Below are 21,223 nucleotides of genomic sequence, written 5' to 3' on the forward strand. Positions count from 1 at the left end.
TATTTATGGTTCATTTATTAAGCAAGTAGGCTTAGAACTATGGACCATGCCTAAAGAACGTAATGTGAAGGTGATTTTAGAAGATTTGAGGTGGGTGCATGAAGCTAAGCTCTCTCATAAGGTAAGGTAGCGGAGGCAAGGTAAGTGTGTGAGGGTAGATATATGGCTCAGGAGGAGGAATTTGGGGCATGACCCATCTCCCAAATTAACTTCCTAAGTCTGAAAAGCCTTAATAATAAAAAAAAAAATCCCTTTAAAAAAGGGTAAAAGGTTATTGTATAATTATGGCATTATATTATCATTGTATCAATTGCATAAAATGGTTTTAAAATTACAATAATATATTTTATTGCAATTCATTTTGGGACAATAAATCATCAAGAAAATAGTCTACGAATCCAAAAACGTTTACCATATTTTTCAGACTAGGTCACTTAATGCGCGCAGGATTATAAGACACATTAAGTGACATGAGTAAGGATGACTACATCGAAGTGAGCAAGGATGTTGCCATTTCCCTTCTAATGGGAAGCTGGGGGAAGCGCCTAAGTGAAGAAATAATCCTTAAATTACTCAAAAAAAAAAAAATCGCAGCACTAGCGGGACATACATGCTGCCTGATATTGCTAGACTTAACCCTGAGTGTAATTTAGGGCGCTATGAGCTAGCGGTTTGTCCCATGTAGCTTGTTTCAGCACCGCAACCACACAGACTATAGTCCAATATACTCACCTCTGAACGGCAAAAGAGCTAGCGTTGTGATTAGCGGCTAATGCTAATGCTGGTGCACCCAGCCTTAGTGCTAGAGAAACTTCACTGAAAACTCACCCTTATATTGTGGTACTTAAGCATTGTGGCTTTACTGCTCCTTAATAGCTAAATGGTAGAATTCGTAAATAAGGTACACCAGATTTTAAGGCGCACTGTTGTTTTTCGGTACTCTGTATTACATCAATTTTTTGAGTGCCATAAGGAAGAAAAAGGATGGGAGTGATGGGAGTCTTGGAGAGACTTTCTTCATAATAACTAGAAAACAACACAGAAACACAGATAACTCTCTAGCTTTTTAAAGTATTAGCCTTTCCTTTAGCGGAATTATTCCTACACATTCAAAAGACTCTTTGAAACTGGAGAAAACTGGTATAAAATGAGGTTTGGCTGACACACATGGCAACTGCTTTAGCTCAACTTAACATTGGACTAAGTCTCAGTTTCAGCAGTGAGGAGAAGACTTTGTTAAGAGCTCTGGGGCAAGAAAAAAGCCTTGGCTGACTAGTGGGACAGTGGAAAGCCACTGAAGGGAGTGTTGGAGACATGTTTGGAGATGTGGAGCTGATTCCGGAATACATTTACCTTGTTTACTTGGACCTAAATTCCCCTCTGAATGCACAAACTGGCATGAACAACACCTTCTCTATGTCCCTCTCCGCCTTTCTCTCTCCTTCCCGCTCTCTCTTATACACACATAAACTGTTATGACATCAGCCCATTAGAAAGGCTAAAGTAAGACCCTCTCAGTAGAGTTCAAATTAGGAGAGGGGCAAAAGAAGGGGCTACATTTCCACTCTCTCTTTCTGAACATTCACTATGCTGAGCATGAATACTGGACAGAAGTAATAGGGCTGGTTACAATATAAGTGAACTAAGATATTAGCTACATTAATATCACACATCTTTGCTGCTGGGAGATGTCTTGTCTTTACAAAAGGCCATCTTACTCATAGTTTTGTGACATCTTTATCACCATCCTTCAGAACCAGAGGTCACCTCTTATACATGAAGACAAAGGCGAGTTTAACTTCTCATTAAATTGATCAATTCTATATAGTGACTATAAGGCGCCCTGTTTTATAAGGTACATCATCAATGAACCTTTATTTTCTGGTCTATTTTCATACATTTCAGGCCCAACGGATTATAAGGCTCATTAAGCGACACTAGTAAGGAACAGGGGTGTTGCCAAGTTTCCCTTCTAATGGTGAAGCGCATAGGTAAACAAACCAGTAATTCTTAAAAAATAACAATAAAGAATTTCTTTCATTGTCAGATGAGTGCTGGATGCTAATCTACACAGATTTCTCTCCTGAAAAGATTTATTTGGCCCTTCGTTTATTTATAGTAAGCTTAGATTTCCAATATTTTAATGTATATTTTAAGTGCGACTTATAGGGCAAAAAATACAGTAATAGTAATAAAATTACAGATACATTACTGGTCAAAAGCTTTAGAACACCCCCATTTTTCCCCTTATTTTTGCCATTTAATCTCTTCGGGTCCAGTCAATAACCGTAAATGGCACAGAAAAAAAGATCCTTTAAAGCACACAAATAAACTAAAAACCGAAAAAGTAATTTAGTATATTGTAAAAAAAAAAAAATATATATATATATATATATATATATATATATATATATATATATATATATATATATATATATATATGGTTATCAGCTTACAGATAGAAATTTATTTTACAAAGCCTTTGTAGTAAAGCACTGCTAAAGCAGATTGTGTTACTGTACTTTCTACTGCCTCTAAGGATAATGATTGTCTGACAAACAATTTCATTTTTTAATACTAAATTATTGCTACTAAAAAACACAAATTCAGTTCCTCTTGAAAAATGTTAAGGTGCTAATCATGGACTATCACTGTTTGTTCCCGTTTCTGCTTTATTAATTTTGTTGTTGTTTGTTGCTATATTGTTTTATGAATTATATTTATCTACTACTTTAACTTCTTTCTTTTTCTCTATTATATTTCTTTGCCAGTCTACTCATGACTGAGCTTTCAAAAAACTCCACTTATGATGTACAAAAAGCATCAACGTTAAGAACATTTTGTGATGTCAATGTGTATGTTTCCAAGCCCAGTATGGCTTATTCATTCAGTCATTAAATTCATTAAATCTGTGATCACTGGAATCATTGGGGAGAAATCTAAGATCAAACTAAATGTAACCCCTTTTTATTTTTTTTAAACAAATTGCTTAGACACCTATACTTTTACATTGCACTGTATATCTTTTGACAACAGCTAAGAAGACCACAAAGTTGAAAGCTGTAGTTAATTGGGGTATTTTTATGTAAGGTAAAGTGATTAGCAGAAAGGGATCATTTTAATCTCAACTGTTCTGTCCTCATGCTTCTGGTTTGTTGCAGGACTAAAATAAACAGCTGACTTTTCTATATACATACTTATACATGAAAAACAATGCTGTTAAGTTTAATTTGTGACACATAATATAAAATCCTTCAGTTATTATTTTTCCTGAAATACTTTGGTCAACACAGAACCTGCAGAGGATTACGTGAATACACAGTATGCTTCTGTTCTGGGAAGTGAGAAAACAAGTGAAGATGTGTGTATTTACATAGCAGTCATGATGTAACAGTACAGTTAAAACTCCACTAGCTAGAAAAACAGGATATTGCTCAAAGTTTTTTGTGTCTGTAAAACATTTCATTCGTATTGTTGATAAATGACTACAGGATGAATGAGCAACAGGATTCTTGACTATCTTAAAAAAGCCCTACCCCTACATTACCCCCTGAGCCAGTGCACTGGTAGCAGAGATTATGAGATCAAAGGCTGGTTTAAAGAATGTTTGTAGTGTGTGCAAGTAAGAGCTTCAGTCAAGCATACTGTACTGTACAAATTGTCACTATGTCTCTGTGTTATAGTGCTATATATCGTGGCTATGGATGAGTCATTAAATGCAAAGTACATGGCTTAACTTTTCAGCAATGCTTAACTTAAAGTAAACCTGTTAGCAACTGATATTTGTTTTACCTTTATCTCCTCCTCTTGTTCTTGCTTCTCTTCCATTGTCTGCTTGTTTTCCTAACCATATGCTCAGCAGCACATGGCTCTGGTTTGTTTCTCTCTTGTCTCTGCCCAAGCCCTGCCTTGTCTTATGTAACCCAGCCCCCTCATTATCTTCCCCAGGTGTGCCTTGTCTGTGTCTGTGTATATATACCCCATGTTTTATTTTGTTGTCTGTCATGCTTGTTTGACCAGCTGTCTTTATTTTAAACATTTATTAACAGAAAAAGCACATAAAACAGACACATAAAAATGTGTAACAAACCAAGGATGAAACAAAAATCACAGATTAACAAAAAACAAACATATAAATTATGAACTGGTCAAAAAGAATAGAAAGAAATGGTATGTGCAAATAGGTTTGTGAATATGCACTAATCTGATCCATGATGATTAGCAAAAAACAAAAGCAACTATTATATATTTAATTGTATGCTTGAAAATAGTAAAAGTCAATTGGTTCAAGACTTTAGAAAGTAAATGACTCAAAAGTATTTGCAAGCAAACATCAAAACTGAAAGTTTAATTTGTGATTTGTGATTATTAGCTTGTACAATTACAATTGAACAAAAAAATGTCAATGTTCACTCCAGTATTTACAATTACAATGTAATTTACAAATATGAATGTATTACAAATATGACAAATGTGACTGAATGTAATTAGAGGGAATTTGGCCATACTCTAGACATGCTCTAGCACTGGCAGTACAAAATATAAAAAAGATATAATATAAATTTGATATATAATATAAAAAATAAATTATAAATTTGAGCTCTTAGGTCTCAGGTGTCATGATTTTACAGAAGTTGAAAAAGAGCCATCATTTTAATTAAATCTTGGTTGCATAGTCTTTGCTTCTCATGTTAAGGTCATAGTCTGCCCGGCCTAAGTAAGTAAGAAGTGAGGACAGGAGCTGTTGTCCAAGAAAATACTTGAGTCGTATCATTTTACCTACTAAGATCCCAGAATCTACAGTGTGTCAGACACTGAAACATTGTTTCAGTCATTTTAGAAATAATATTGGAGCAATGGTCATTTCGTAGCACAGACAATGTAAAAACGGACAAAGAAACAAATAAAATCATAACACCTAATCATGACACAAGGCCCTCTGGACATGTAATGCCTGACTACAAACATGTGTTGCTGACCATAGTGCCTCCACATACAGATTTGACAAAAGTAAGCCTCATCACTGAATATATATAAAATGTCTGGAATATAATCAAGAGGAAGATGGATGATCACAAGCCATCAAACCAAGCTGAACTGCTTGACCTTTTGCACCAGGAGTGGCATTAAGTTATCCAAAAGGAGTGTGTAAGACTGGTGGAGGAGAACATGCCAAGATGCATGAAAACTGTAATTAAAAAACAGGGTTATTCCACCGAATATTGATTTCTGAACTCTTAAAACTTTATGAATATGAACTTGTTTTCTTTGCATTATCTGAGGTCTGAAAGTTCTGAATCTTTTTTTTTCTATTTCGGCTTTTTCTCATTTTCTGCAAATAAATGCTCTAAATGACAACATTTAAACTTGGAATTTGGGAGAAATGTTGTCCGTAGTTTATAAAACAATGTTCATTTTACTTAAACATATAACTATAAATAGCAAAATCTGAGAAACTGATTCAGAAACTGAAGTAATCGTTTATTTTTTCCAGAGCTGTATGAACAGTGTTCTCAAGTCTCAAGTCTCAGTGAGCTCACACGCTCACACGCCACACATGGTATTTCTCACACTTGCCAATCCATCGGCTGTATATAATAATGTACTCTCGTTGAGCCAATCAGAATATAGATCGCTCTGTTGTTAGACAGACCTAGTCAAAGAGAGTGGAGTTTCAGTGTCAGGCGCGAAGAACCCCCCCACCCCCCAACAACTGAAGAACTGCGCGCACCACAGCCGACACCCCCCCCCCCTTGCACAACTGAAGAAGAACAGCTCACATACACCCCCCCAAATCCCCCCCCCAAGGTACAACTGAAGAACAACTGCGCAGACCCACCACCACCCCCTCCCCCCAATCTCATTCCCACCAAACTTCAAAACTTAGGAGTCCTGTGTATGAATATATATATATATATATATATTACACAACCGCTAAAGATGTAATGCAAATCTTATAGTTCCTACTATATGATTGGATTGAGATATTGGGGAAATTGGAGAACAACAACTGAAACATTAATGATTTTGTCATGTTGCCTCTTGAAACATTTACTGTCATTAAAGGAAACAGTTTGTTCCACAATCTAGTAGACAGCCTTCACTGGACAGTAGAAAAAGTTACTCCTACAAAAGCAGGATGAACTCTTTTTTCAATAGCCTTGATTTTGGAAGGAGCAACGAATAAGCAGCTGCCCCAACACTTTGTGTGGATTCTAACAGTGTTGACATCTGTCCATGCTTTCTGTTAACACTAGTTACAAAGCTCCTGATTCTGATGTTGGCACTCTTTCAGACCAGCCCGCATAACCCAGCACCTTGGCTATCTTTCGTCATGCTCCGCTGTCAAACTAAGCGCAAAACAGACGCAGCTGTCGAACGTGACCGAGATAGTGGAAAGTCCCCGTACGCCCCAGAGCTGAGCATGTAATGATAGCTCACACCCCTTGACGATCAGGAGCAGTGATTGCCGGAGCGGCTCATGAACCCAAAACAACATTCCTCCATCCACCGTGGCACAATGCGATGGTTCAGATTAGCACCCTGCCCGTCTGGCCCTCTCCTCATGCCTACGTGCTGTTCACCCAGCGATGCCCTGCGCCCGGCGTGCACGAGCCATAACACACGTTCACACACCCTCATCAGCTCGCTTCCTGGCCCTTCTGCACCGAAAGCACTTGAATCAGGCGGTGAATTTAAGTGCAATTAAGACTTCCTCTGCTGATGTCAATGGCTGATTTGGATAGGGTAGGGATGAGTGATATTGCCTTTTTAAGAACTGGTAGAAATGTGAGTTTTAATCCTATTATTTTTAGTTTAGATGAGTGACTATCAAATATGAAGTTGGATCTGAACTCTTGTGAAAGTTAAAACATGTAACCCATCTGGAATAAATAACAACTTATAACTCATTTTGAGTTAATTTTAACATTGTGTCCTTTTACAAGGTAAAAAAAATATGCTTCAGTATTTAAAAAATACCCAATAAAGGGCAACCTCAGTACCTCAGTTCATTCTTACTTCATTGCAGGTCCTAATCAGCATAAATTACATAAAATGTATACCCAGTGGAATGGAATGTAAACAGTCAGATCAGATTTAATGCATTGTTTTGCTTAAACACATGCTCTTAGAGCTGCTGGTGATGTAGGAGATATAGAGAAATACTGCCAATACATTACATTACATTACATTACATTACATTTAGCGGATGCTTTTATCCAAGGCGACTTATTATGTAATTATGTACATTTAGCAACAGAGGACACAGAAGTTTAAATCAAAAACATTTTAGACAGGGCCTAAAGAAGGGCAAGAGAAAATAGTAGGATAGAGGAGGAAAGGAGGGGGTGAGAAATAATGTTAGAAGTAGTTTGTTAGTTAATTAGGGGTGTTGGGAGAGTAGGGGCTCTCTGAAGAGCTCTGTCTTCAGGAGCTTCTTAAAGGTAGCGAGGGACGCTCCTAAAGGTAGTGAGGGGCGCTCCTGCTACCATTAAGAAACGACAATAGACTCCAATAGAATGGGAGCTGGGTTCTCTGAAATGGTACTCTGTTCAATATTTATGGGATGAACTAGAGAGTCGTGGATGAGGTGGTGTGGGGATCATCCTACAACTGCTGTTCTGTGATATGTGGTTTTGTCATTGTGTATTATTTTTGTTTAACAGAATTAAAAAATAAATGATCCTCAATACAGAAGCCAGATGCTAACCTGAACAAATGTGTTTTAACCAAATTCAAAATAACAATCTAACATGTATTCTCATTCAAATCAGTGATGACAGGTGGACTTCCTGCACTCCCCGTCCACACAGTGGAGGGGCCTTTCCCGTTACCGCTGCTCTATGATGTGATTGCACGTTCGCACATGCAGCACACCCTCCAAACATCTCCAGATAATCAGACATTTAGCTCTCAATTACAGTCTGGCAAGTGCGCACCCTGCCCCAGACTCCAGACCTGTCTAAGAGTTTGTGAGTGAGTCACAACCCGCACTGCTGCTGCCACTGCTGCCGAGGAAGCCTCTACTGCAGATGAGTTCTGCACCCAGAACCTGCCTGCCATCTATTGGAGACAGCAGTAGACAAGAAAGTAGGTCAAACGCAGAGGGAGGGGTGCAGTACAAACAAATAGAAAGCCAGAAAATGACAGAGAGAGAGTGCAGAGAAGAAAAGAGAAGAGAATTGGGAGACAAGAGCTCATTATTCTTACCCCTTTCCCTCACTTTCTCCCCTTTTCCTCCTTTTTACTTTTCCCTTGCCTCCCCACTCGCGACTTATCTTTGTACCCAACTCTCTTGACAGAATAGTGTCATATTTATCCAATTTTAAAGATTAATTTATTGGTCATTGGCCTAAGCTGTAACCTGTGCTTAGTGATGATTTAGTGGTGTGTTTGTCATGGTGGTTCCAAAGCAAACATTCAATCAGTATTTATAACACCATTATGTTATAAATCTACATCAACAGTTTGATATAATGTAAGTGTAAACCATACAACCTACTCTACAGAAAAAACAACAACAACTAAAACTCTACAACATTAGACATCAATACACCTTACTTTTCTACATTTGTCTAAATTTTATGATTTAGCAACTTAGCATTCATATTATTCATCACGTCACAACCTCACAACCAGCAGAGCTGGACATTCCAGGCAGCTCTGCTAGAGTTAGCTATGTCAGCTAATGTTACACGTCAGAGTAAACAAAAAAAACAATGTGATAAGGCTAGACAAAAAAAAAACATTTAGTTATTTGGCATTATATGTAATTATCATTATCTGCTCCACGCAACGTTTTCCTGCTTTTTCACCTCTTACTCTGATTTCCAATTTCTTCTTTTTTTTCACTTTTGACAGGATTATGCATCTTGTAGAGTAAGTAAGTGTAGTTAGACTGTCTTTTCTACTGTGATTACAAACTTTGCACATTGCCACTGCTGTAGTTTAAAGTTTGTAAGCCCTCGTCGGCTATGCTCATAGTAAACTAGTACTGTTACTGACTTCTGACTAATATTTATTTGATACTCCTCTATAAGACATAATGTAAGAGAATGATTGAGATAACTGTTGATTTTTTTTCTTATACAAGGGTCTAGGCACCTGTAATACAGCTGTAAATTTTACAGAAAAAAAAACATCTTCCTAAAGTACAGTCTGTCACGAAATGACCCAGGCAGGGAGACGAGGAGGCGGACACAAGTGCAGGTAGGGCGATATATAAATAATTTAATAAATAAATAACAAAGAAACACTGAATGAGGAACACGAAACAAAGATACACAAATAACCATAAACCAAAACAAATCAGAGAACATAAACTAAACCAACTAGAGAAAAAAGACAATAAATAAACAGGGAATATATACAATGGAAATAAACTAGAAAAATAAACACTAAGCAGGGGTATCTACAAGGAACTAACTGAAATAAACAAGAGACTAGAAACATAAAACTATAGATAAACACAGAGACTAAGGGCGCGAGGAACAGAGGCTATGAAACACAGAGAGACAAACGACAGGGGAAGGTGCAAAGACCGACAGAGACAAAGTGGCACAGGGGATCTATATAAGGAAACAAGAAACACTCTAGAATTGGAAACACCTGGGGAAGGGGCGGAGCTACAAATGAGACACAGGTGGAAATCTACTAAGACGGGAGACACAGGGGAGCACAGGTCACGTGGGGAAGACACACAGAGACACGAGACAGGGCTAAGACCTGACAGAAGCCTCCCCCTAAACGCGCAGCTCCCGAGGCGCGTAAAAACGAACCCCGGGGGCTGGCGGCGGGGAGAGGCCGGGGAAAACAAGAGACGAAACCGGGGACTGAAACGGAGACAGGACAGAGGACAGAGACTGGACGGGAGACTGAACGGGGAACTGAACAGGAGACAGAGACTGGACAGGGAACTGGACGGTGGACGGAGACTGGACAGGAGACTGGACGGGGAACTGGACAGGGAACTGGACGGGGAACTGGACGGTGGACGGAGACTGGACAGGACACTGGACAGGGGACGGAGATTGAACAGGAGACTGGACGGGACTGGACATGGGAACAGGGACGAGGACATTAACAGGGACAGAAACGAACACTGTAACTGGAATGGGAACAGAGACAGAGACAGACACGGGTACAGGGACGTAAACAGAGACAGGGACCAAAACAGGGAGAGACATGGGGACCAGAAACACGGGTGGGTGCCCAGGACTGGCAAATGTCTGAGGGGAAGTCCAAGGAGCCAGCCTGGGCACAGTACTGGGGACAAAGTCAGGGGACCTCGGTGCCTGCCTGGGTACATGGGCCCTGGGGCCAAACAAAGTTCTGGGAGCAGGAACCGGTGGGGTAGTGACTCTGGCAGCGGGAGCTGGTGCTGGCGGCGCGGCGACTCTGGCAGCGGGAGCTGGTGCTGGCGGCGCGGCGACTCTGGCAGCGGGAGCTGGTGCTGGCGGCGCGGCGACTCTGGCAGCGGGAGCTGGTGCTGGCGGCGCGGCGACTCTGGCAGCGGGAGCTGGTGCTGGCGGCGCGGCGACTCTGGCAGCGGGAGCTGGTGCTGGCGGCGCGGCGACTCTGGCAGCGGGAGCTGGTGCTGGCGGCGCGGCGACTCTGGCAGCGGGAGCTGGTGCTGGCGGCGCGGCGACTCTGGCAGCGGGAGCTGGTGCTGGCGGCGCGGCGACTCTGGCAGCGGGAGCTGGTGCTGGCACGGAGACTTGGGCAGCTGGCTCTGGCACGGAGACTTGGGCAGCTGGCTCTGGCACGGAGACTTGGGCAGCTGGCTCTGGCACGGAGACTTGGGCAGCTGGCTCTGGCACGGAGACTTGGGCAGCTGGCTCTGGCACGGAGACTTGGGCAGCTGGCTCTGGCACGGAGACTTGGGCAGCTGGCTCTGGCACGGAGACTGGAACTGCTGGAGCAGACACTGAGACTGGAACAGCTGGAGCAGACTTGAAGGCTTGAACAGCTGGAGCAGACTTGAAGGCTTGAACAGCTGGAGCAGACTTGAAGGCTTGAACAGCTGGAGCAAACACGGCGGCTTGAGCATTTTCAGCAGACACGGCGGCTTCAGCAGCTTCAGCAGACACGGAGGCTTCAGCAGCTTCAGCAGACACGGAGGCTTCAGCAGCTTCAGCAGACACGGAGGCTTCAGCAGCTTCAGCAGACACGGAGGCTTCAGCAGCTTCAGCAGACACGGAGGCTTGAGCAGCTTCTGCAGACACGGAGGCTTCAGCAGCTTCAGCAGAGACGGAGGCTGGAGCAGCTTCAGCAGAGACGGAGGCTGGAGCAGCTTCTGCAGACACGGCAGGAGTCCGGGGGCGTGGCTCAGCAGCCGAAGACACCTCGGAGATGGGCGTGGCCGCCGAGAGAATTTCGGAGCTGGGTGTGTGCAGATCCAGCGGAGCAGCAGCAGGGCTTGAGACTGCGGGTGGAACAAAAACCCGGACTGGATCTGCAGACTCGCCGGTAAAGTCCACTGCAAGCACCGCGGGGCCGCCGGTAGAAACCGGCGCGGGAAAAGTCTCCATAACAGTCCCGGAGCACGGCTGGTTTGCCGCGGAGATAGTCCCAGAGAGAGGCTGGATCGCAGCGGCGGAATCCAGCTCTGCAGCCGCCATGAAAACCAGCTCCTCAGCCTGAGGTGCTGGCGCTGCAGCTGTGGGGCTTGAGAGTGCGGTTGCCGTAAAATCCCGGACTGGATTTGTACTCTCTCCGGCTGAGTCAAGCGCGGGGAAAGTCTCTGCTCGCGGCTGGCTCGCTGGGTAGGAGGTCCTGTAGCGCGGCTCGGCTGCCACCGCGGAAATCACGGGGCACGGTTCGGCAGCTACCGCGAGGAACACGGGGCGAGGTTCGGCTGCTACCGCGGGGATCTCGGGGCGCGGTTTCACAGCCGTCACAGAAGTCACGGAGCGTGGCTTAGCCGCTGAAGACGCTAGCTTGAGAGGCGCCGGGGATGCTAGCGCCTTAGCCACTGGAGAAGCTAGCTCTGGAAGCGCCAGTGAGGACAGAGTCTTGGCCGCGGGAGGAGCTAGCTTTGGAGGCGCTGGGGAAGCTAACGCCTTAGCCACCGGGGAAGCTAGCTCTGGAACCGCCGGTGAGGAGCGCACCTTGGCTGCAGGGGAAAGGACGGGAGTCGGGACGGCCTCTGGAGCTGTGCGGCCGAGAGCCGGGTAGAGCACCGCCCCTGGGGGAAACGGTAACGGAGCACGGGCCGGTGCGGGGTAGAGCTCCTCTTCGTCCTCGGAGCTGCTGGGAGCGCACCCGAGAAAGTCCCACGGGTCCCGCTCCTTGAGCCTCGGGTACACGGAGGTACCGAGGCTCAAAGCACCAACCCTCATCGCCCCCCCAAGAAAATCCTCCCCGGAAAAGGGGTCTTCTTCCGGCTGGCGGGACCCCTTAGAGCGCCTACCCCGAGGCCTGCGGCGTCCTTGAGGCCTCGAGGTGTCCTGCGCCGGGGTCCCGCAAGGAGCACGGCGAATCGCCATCCTGGTGCCAGTCCACGCAGAACCTGCTGTGTCCATGTTAAGGTCGGTCTTTCTGTCACGAAATGACCCAGGCAGGGAGACGAGGAGGCGGACACAAGTGCAGGTAGGGCGATATATAAATAATTTAATAAATAAATAACAAAGAAACACTGAATGAGGAACACGAAACAAAGATACACAAATAACCATAAACCAAAACAAATCAGAGAACATAAACTAAACCAACTAGAGAAAAAAGACAATAAATAAACAGGGAATATATACAATGGAAATAAACTAGAAAAATAAACACTAAGCAGGGGTATCTACAAGGAACTAACTGAAATAAACAAGAGACTAGAAACATAAAACTATAGATAAACACAGAGACTAAGGGCGCGAGGAACAGAGGCTATGAAACACAGAGAGACAAACGACAGGGGAAGGTGCAAAGACCGACAGAGACAAAGTGGCACAGGGGATCTATATAAGGAAACAAGAAACACTCTAGAATTGGAAACACCTGGGGAAGGGGCGGAGCTACAAATGAGACACAGGTGGAAATCTACTAAGACGGGAGACACAGGGGAGCACAGGTCACGTGGGGAAGACACACAGAGACACGAGACAGGGCTAAGACCTGACACAGTCAATGCGTATTTGCCTCAAATATATTATGTGAATAGATGTAAAAACATGTTTTCATGTTAATTTTTGTTTAATACTGCAAGTAAATATAAATTTCACTCTAATTAATAATACAAAATATTTATATTAAATAAACCTGTTTTTTATACTGGCATTTGTTGTTAATATAAGAATATAGGCTACATCACATTACAAACCTCATTAATCAATAGCGTTTTTTTGCTCAGACCCGATTTGAGTTACGTGTCCATTGATATGTGTTTTCATGTCACCTCCACAGACATGTTATAAATGCATAAGTAGATATAGATATAAATCTATATGTTTCAACTATGCCAATATTGTATATATCCCTTGAGGGGCATTATCATTACAGCAGTGCTTTTTCTCAAGCTGAACAATTTTCCTGTATTTTACACACTGAAATGATTTTGTGCTGCTTAGCAGGTGGTGTTGTAACTGTGTTCTCTATTTAATGTAGGTACAGGTCATTTTCTGGCTTCATAGTTAACTTTTTATGTTAAGTAAACAGTTTTAACAGCCTTTCCTCGTATTGCTCCACTCTTTAGAAGCTTCCTCTTCTTGTCCATGTTCTTCCTTTGTGTGGAGCTTTTAAGAGGCTGATGGGTTTTGTGAGGTGGGTGGAAGTCATTATAGCAGCATTAACACAGAACAGAGAACAAAGAATATCTGCAAAAGCGGTGATGTCTTTTCTGCTGCAGTAAACGACCAAAGGGAACACGAACATGTAACATTAAAGCGGCAGTCTGTATTATTTTGTTTCTAAACTGAAAGCAGAAGCATTACTGAGTGGAGAAGGGACAAAATAATGTGTTTAATGGTATCAGTGTGCTGGAACGACCATCCCTGCTAACCCTAATATGTTAATTCTAAAAACTGAGATGTTGTCAGATTGCTTTTCACTGGAGTTTTTCTGGCTACGTCACACGTCTTTACGTATTTACGTCACACATACAGCCTCTGAAAGAGGATTCGGCTCAGTTTTACTGAACGCGAGCAGTTGGTGGAGCAATGGAGACTTCAGAAGGGGAAACTCAGACCTCAGGAGTTTATTCACCCATAGTAAAAGCAAAGAAACTAAGGAGTGAAGTTTCTGACTGAGCGCTCTCCCAAAAAATACAGTGTTTCTCACATTTACTTTGACATTTAGTTGATTGCAGACAGTATGAATATGAAATATTTTAATCAAGTCAACTTAATTTTATTTGTTAGAATACATTCATTGCCGGATTTTAGGACTGCAACACATTCCATAAGGAGTTGGGAAAAAGTTGAGGTAAGAAAACTAACTAAAGATGATTTCAAACAGATCAAGTCAGCGAAAGTTATAATTAGGATTTTGTACAAAAGCAATATTCACAGAAAGTTTTGAGGAAGGGCAGTAGATCTCCACTTTGTTACAAATACACAAGAAATGTTTTAAAATACTTTAAAACAATGTTTTGCTATAGGAGAAAGAGGAGAATATGTATTGGCTAAAGGGAAGGGTGCAAGCCTAAACAACAAAAAACCCTGATTTCTGATCCCTCAGGCAGCACTACATCAAGAACTTAATTCAGAAATAGCTAATAGAACCACACCTTGTCATGTCATGTCCAAAATGGCATCAACCTTTCTGGGCTCGGAGGCATCTGGGATGGACCATCACGCAGTGAAAACATGTATTGGGGTCAGATAAATAGGCACAGATCTTCACACATGAAAGGCAGACCCAAAAGCCAGGGTCTGTCTTAGTATGGGGTTGTGTCAAGGACGTTCGTGCAGTTTTCAGTAAGACAATGCAAAACCACATTGTTGCACACATCACAATGGCATGGCTATGAAAGAAGAGGGTACTGGTGTTGGACTAGCCTGGCTGCAGCCTTGACCTGTACTTAGTAAAGAATATGTCAAGAATTTTGAAATAAAAAATGCTGTATTGCTGAATAAGGAAACACTTTCGCTTTTTTTAAAGCTACATTTTCAATACTTTTTTTTCTGATTTGGGGATGTAAAACAGTAGAAAAAAGTAATAATAATAACATTATACAATTATAAAATAATCAGTGATTTTGGCACCATTATTTAAAAAGATCTGTAAAGATTATTATTTAAATATTATTTAAAACAGAAAAAGCAAGGTAAGCTAAGGCTAGGTTCTGACTGACAGTTGAAATCAGATTTTTTGGAATATATAGATTGTATCCAGAATGATTTTTGATAGTCTGAACAGCCAATTTTGCAAATTGTATACAATTTTAAATCAAGTGGCAGCTCCATTAGCATGTTAATATTTAAACTGAATGCTATCAGCTACCATGTTGTATGTTTATTATGTATTCTGTAGAAAAAGCCTCACAGTCTCCTGTGGTCCTCTCTTCTGTAAGTGGCCCTGGTTCGTGACTGGTCCAGACAGCCGCTGGGTTACGCAACAGGAACTTTTTCCGCAGACCACTTTTACTCTCCATCTCTCCAGCATGTTTCACTTCAGGGGCCGGGGTTTTCTCCCTGGAGCTGAGGCAGTGCAAGCCCTTCCACCTCCTCCACCAGTCGCCTCGTGCTTTTCAGACTCCAGTCAGAATTCACAGTGTTGTTCTTTGTTGTAGCACATGTGCTGTGCATGTGCACAGCTGTTAGTGTCATGGTGTTTGCGAGCTCGGAAAAAGAATAAAAATCAGTGGGAAGGCTGGATATGCATTTTTTGTACTCTGTGCCTCCTACACCTTGCTCTGGAGTGCACTGTACTGCACATTTTAGTGTTTTGTGTAAAGTGACAAAAATAACCTCAAGAGGATGTAAAGGTTCCATGATGAACTATTTAATTCTTAAATATAGAGGCTTCCTATAAAGTGGGTGTGCTTTAAACATTTAAACATATTATAAAAAATAGTTAAGAACCGGGAGAGACAAAGATAGACACTTTAGGGTCACAGCTGTCAACAAAGCCTGAGAAAAATCTGTTATGACTGCTGACATGAGCCAAAACAAATGTGACATAGCATTAGCCACAACTAAAAATCTGCCAATAGTCTGTCAGTAGTCTAATACCTAATAATTAAGAATGAGGAGCAGTGATATATAAGAAGTAACTAGAAATTTACACAGACAAGTGCAGCCAGCCAGTCTTTTGCTAAACAAACAAATGCTAAAGCTAAGTTAGCTTAGCTAACATTCAATTTGGGGATGTAAAACACTAGTTCAGAGTAATACTATTGCTAACTTTTAGCTTTAATAATGCTAAAGCTAAGTTAGCTTAGCTAACATTCAATTTGGGGATGTAAAACACTAGTTCAAAATAATACTATTGCTAACTTTTAGCTTTAATAATGCTAAAGCTAAGTTAGCTTAGCTAACATTAAAATTAAATGTAAAACACTAGTTCAAAGTAATACTATTGCTAACTTTTAGCTTTCATAAACTGTGTTTATGTAATAATGACTTTAGCATCCTAAAAGGGACTGTAAGTGTGATGGATTATTGGTAAAAACCAATAGGGTGTTGTAATGATATATTATGTAATTATATCCAACCACAATCAAATTCACAATATCTGTATGGAGAGATTTATCTGGATAGTTTTTTTTTTGTTTAACTTTACTCCAGTAAGTAAATAAAACTTAAATATATATATATAAGTGTATGTTATGGAGCCCCTAAGGTGACATCATGACATCGTGGCCTTGACATATATTGAGGCGTGAAAATGACATCCTAATGTGTGGCCATGACTTTAAGGCGTGGGAAACGAGGTAAATATGTCTTAGCCATTAAAGCGTGGCCACATTTCAAGATAAAAATAAAAAGAAATCAATTCACTCTCCAATTCCTTACAAAAGATTATCCTTGGATTCATGCTTTCATGTAATACTCTGTATTCTTCATGTGCATTAATTTACAGAAAAACAAGCTTTATTATTCTCTGGCTACGACTAAATAATCTTGTTCCTATGCCTTAGGATCTCGTTCCCACGCCTTATTAAGTCATGGCACGCATAAAGATGTAATTCCCACGCCTTAATAAGTCGTGGCCACGCCTTAGGATCTCATTCCCATGCATTAGGATCTTGTTCCCACGCATTAATAAGTCATGGTTATGCATTAGTCTTAGTCTTAGTCTTAGTCTTACTACCACGGTCAATAAGTTGTGGTCATGCCTTAGAATCTCTTTCCCACCCCTAAATAAGTCGTGGCCACGCATTTATTTTTTTACATGTCACCTTAGGGGCTCCATAGTATTTGTACTTTGTTAATTGACACCTCTGTTTAACTAGTAATAACTAGCTAGCTCATGCTGCTGACTGTCACTTTTACATGATGAAAACAAATGTCAATCAACATGTTGACACTGAAATGCAGTTGTCAACCAGCACAGATGTTTTTATATTTAAAAAAAAATAATAATTTAAGGTATTTGTCATAATCTTTAACAGCATGTCTTATTGGATAATATATGGGTTTGATATATTATTAGCGTTAAAACATTTTCATATATATGCTTAATTTTACCAAAAAAAAATGTATAAATTATTTTTTAAAATATAATTTCGTATATCATTCATTATATTTACATTTACATTAAATAAAGTATAATTGTACATTAAGCTTATAAAATGAGAAAAAAGAAGATAGAAGAAAAGAGAGGGTTGTAATTACGAACCCAGAGCAGCAGGGGGCAGCACTTACCTGTAATGACGGCTGTAGAATCCAGTGCGTGTTTTTGTAGGAAATTCCAGGTAGTTGACGGATTGGGTCGTGTGTTTTTAGACCGCACGGTGTCTGAAAATTAGCCAGGAAATCTGTATGAAATGTAGCTCCAGGCTCATGGTGTGGCTCATTGAACAGGTTTGTGTTAGCAGGAAAACTTTCTTTCTCCCTCTTTCTCTCTATTTTCCTACAGGTGTACCTGTTCCTCAGTGTGTTAATTAATCCATTAATCCAGACTGTTCTCCACAGCCCTGAACCTTGAAGTTTCTTTATATCCAGTGGGGTCTGCTGGAGCCGAGGGGCTTGGTTACAGTCTTTCGACAGACTGCAGGTAAATAGTGCCCTTTTTACCTGACAACTGTGTTTTAAACTTAGCTTTTACTTTACTTAACTGTGTGTGTCTGTGTGTGTGTGTGAGAGAGAGAGAGAGAGAGAGAGAGAGAGAGAGAGAGAGAGAGAGAGAGAGAATTAATCTGATACTGATAGGATTTTTTGTCCCACTAAGCCTTTTACATGTAAGATTATTCTGCTTATTTTTCACCTTATTTTAAGCAATTTGAACACAAAAGCACAACAAAGTCACCCGTCAAGTTTTTTTTTCATTCTTGTTTTCGCATTTAAGCCAATAAATCTGATTTATTATTGATTTAAGTCTTACTTCACTCAAGCAATTACTTACAAGAAAAAAATGCTTAACATAAGCATATACATTTCAATTTACATATATTTTGTCTAGTGTTTGCAAATTGATTTTTACAAGCTATACTTTTTCTTGCATTGACATTTAACATTACTTATTTACTGACATATAGTGTTTTGCACCCTGTAAACAGTAGATGGCAGTAGAGGAACAGAAATATCTCTCTCTTTCTTTCGCTCTCTCTGCTGTTTCTTTTCAACATTACATTCAGGCTGACAGAATTGTGAGCTGAGATTGATGGTAAAGGGAGTAGTAATCTGTAGATTTTTAACCACTCAGATCTGAGCTTTCATATCTGACTAACTCGTGATCTTTTTTGTGGCTGTATAGACACTATTTCTCGCCTGTTATCTAAAGAGCTGACTCCTGTTAAAGTGATAGTTTAGTGTAAAATCTCAGGGTTTTTAAGCTATATACAGTACCAGTCAATGTTTGAACACACCTCAATCAGCATAACGTTCATCATTTCTGTTTTCTTACCATTTAGGGAAGCATTTAGAATATATAATTTTCTCCATAAAGTATAGTAAAGAAAATGTTTTTACGTCCATTTTTCCATTTTCTTATTTTTCATTTCTTCCTCTCATGTGAATTACAGAGAAAATGAACTTAAACCTTTACTAAATTTTTTAATTTTAGTTTTTTACATAAATTGATTGGATTATACCAACAGGTTGGGTGAGAAAATTATGTACAGATTAATTTTGGATAGTTTTTTTTTTCCTGGAACTCTGATTGTGAGGGGGGGGAAATGGAAGTAGAAATGAAAATTTGACTTTAGAAAACGTGAAACAAATTAAATATCGAAGTTAATTTCACTTAATTTTGTAGCCTCAAAGTCAGAAAATTGATCTGATAAATGTTGCACTGACTCTTCTCATTCTGTGTTTTTTTTTATTTAATGTATTTTCTACATTGTAGATTAATATTAAATAAAACAAAACACAATCTCCCCCACGTTTTCCTAACCTAAACCCTAAATAGGTGATTCAGGGTGATATTGTTCAGCACCTCCAAGAAGCTGAAAAAACTATTCCAGGGGACTCTACCTCATTAAAACACTGAGATTAAAATACAGAGAGTGTGCAGATCTGGCCTCAAAGCTAAATTCGGCTACTTAGAAGAATCTAAAGTATAAATCATATTCTGGTTTGTTGAACCCTTTTCGTTTACTCAATATTTCTGCATGTGTTCCTGTATAGCTTTAATATTCTTCAATGTTACATTTACAATGGAAAAAAAGAAAAGAAAAGAGGTTTCTCCAAACGTTTGGCTGGTACTGTATATTTTGCAGCAGCAGCTTACTGCTGAGTAAGACTGGTGTAAAATTTGCATGAATTTTGATCTGGCTGTTCAAACCGATATGGACGAATATTAATCAGATTACAATAGCGGTATAGAATGGAATAGAAAATCTCCGATTTCTTTTCTTTTGTTTGTTAATGCCACATTGCCTCACAGATAACATATCTTTGTCCTATGCAACTTTAAAGATGCTGTATGGACCCATTTTTTTATTAAAATAAACACCTGCTGTGTGCATTATGGACAAATACTTGGAAACCAAAATGAATTAATAATAATAATAATAAGTAAATTGTAGTTGTGTAATAGATTTTTCTTTGAATAGCAAGACAAAAATAAATGTAGACTAATAAATGTAAAAAAAAATAAGTGATATTCTACCACTCAACCTGAATTTATATATTTTGCCACAGCATGTATTCCATGTAGACTTGTTTTTTTATTAAGAATCATTAGGAGGAATCATTAGAAAGCCTTCTGTAGATCAGAAGCATTTTATAGCATTTTCGTTGGTCCAATTTTTACATTTTGATACAGAAAAAGAAAACTACTGATTCATATTATGTCAAAAAATAACAAAAAAAGGCAGTAAAATGGATTATGAGATGAGCCTTGGGGAAAAGACATACACATGCGTACGTATCTCTTATGTGAATCTTGTGCACACCAGATGAGATCATGTACAAAATCCTGTCACTGTCACGATAGACATGTTTGGAGGAAACCTGTACTTGATATTGCCACCTTCCCAGACATACAAACACACACACAGTCTGGGCCTAGTGTGGCCAAAGGGGTGGGGCCAGAGGTAAAGGAGGGTATGAGAGTGGGGGAGGGGAGGGCAGACAACATCTGTTATTACAGTCAGGACAGTGGGGGCTTTCTGAATTTAGGCTGCTGATATTTCTCACTCATTCAGTGTGAACGCTCAGCATGCATAATTAAACACACACACACAGGATTGGCCCTGCAGTGTGTTGAGACTGGGAAAATAAAACAAATGCAGCCGCAGCTCTGGAGAGAAGATGAGACAGAGGGCGCTAGAGACAGAGAAAGAGGGAGTGATAGAAAACGGTGGGAAAGAGGGCGAGAGAGAGAAAGATGCTCACATGGAACAGAGCATGACTGTGGAGAACAGTGGGTTCTGGAGTGAAGCAGCATCTTCTGGCTTGTGATTGCGAGTGATGTGGGGTCAGAGAGCAGAGAGAGAGAGAGAGAGATACGACTTAAATACACAATATACACACAAAGGCCAGCAGGGCAAAGCATCACATCCCTGATTATTGATTTTTCTCTTTTGTGGCATGACTGTGAATTTGAATTGTTTCAGTATCTAACAGTGAAATCAATACACACACACACACATGTACACAGAAATTCTTGTATAAAACATACCAGC

General features: G+C 40.5%; 2 protein-coding genes across 2 annotated transcripts in view; one reads left to right on the forward strand and one right to left on the reverse strand.

Annotated features, from left to right (window-relative positions):
* The window catches only part of LOC111195860 (G2/M phase-specific E3 ubiquitin-protein ligase-like), a 675,934-nt gene that overhangs the window by 308,122 nt on the left and 346,589 nt on the right, over positions 1-21,223 (reverse strand). The window lies entirely within an intron of this gene.
* Positions 17,844-21,223, forward strand: part of sgip1a (SH3GL interacting endocytic adaptor 1a) — a 96,016-nt gene continuing 92,636 nt past the window's right edge. The window contains exons 1-2 of the mRNA XM_049479202.1: positions 17,844-17,957; positions 18,069-18,150. The gene's annotated coding sequence lies outside the window, so the exon portion shown is untranslated. The remainder of the gene's footprint in view (positions 17,958-18,068; positions 18,151-21,223) is intronic.

Source organism: Astyanax mexicanus, chromosome 5 (genome assembly GCF_023375975.1).
Source record: "Astyanax mexicanus isolate ESR-SI-001 chromosome 5, AstMex3_surface, whole genome shotgun sequence".
In the NCBI taxonomy this organism is placed as follows: Eukaryota; Metazoa; Chordata; class Actinopteri; order Characiformes; family Acestrorhamphidae; genus Astyanax; species Astyanax mexicanus.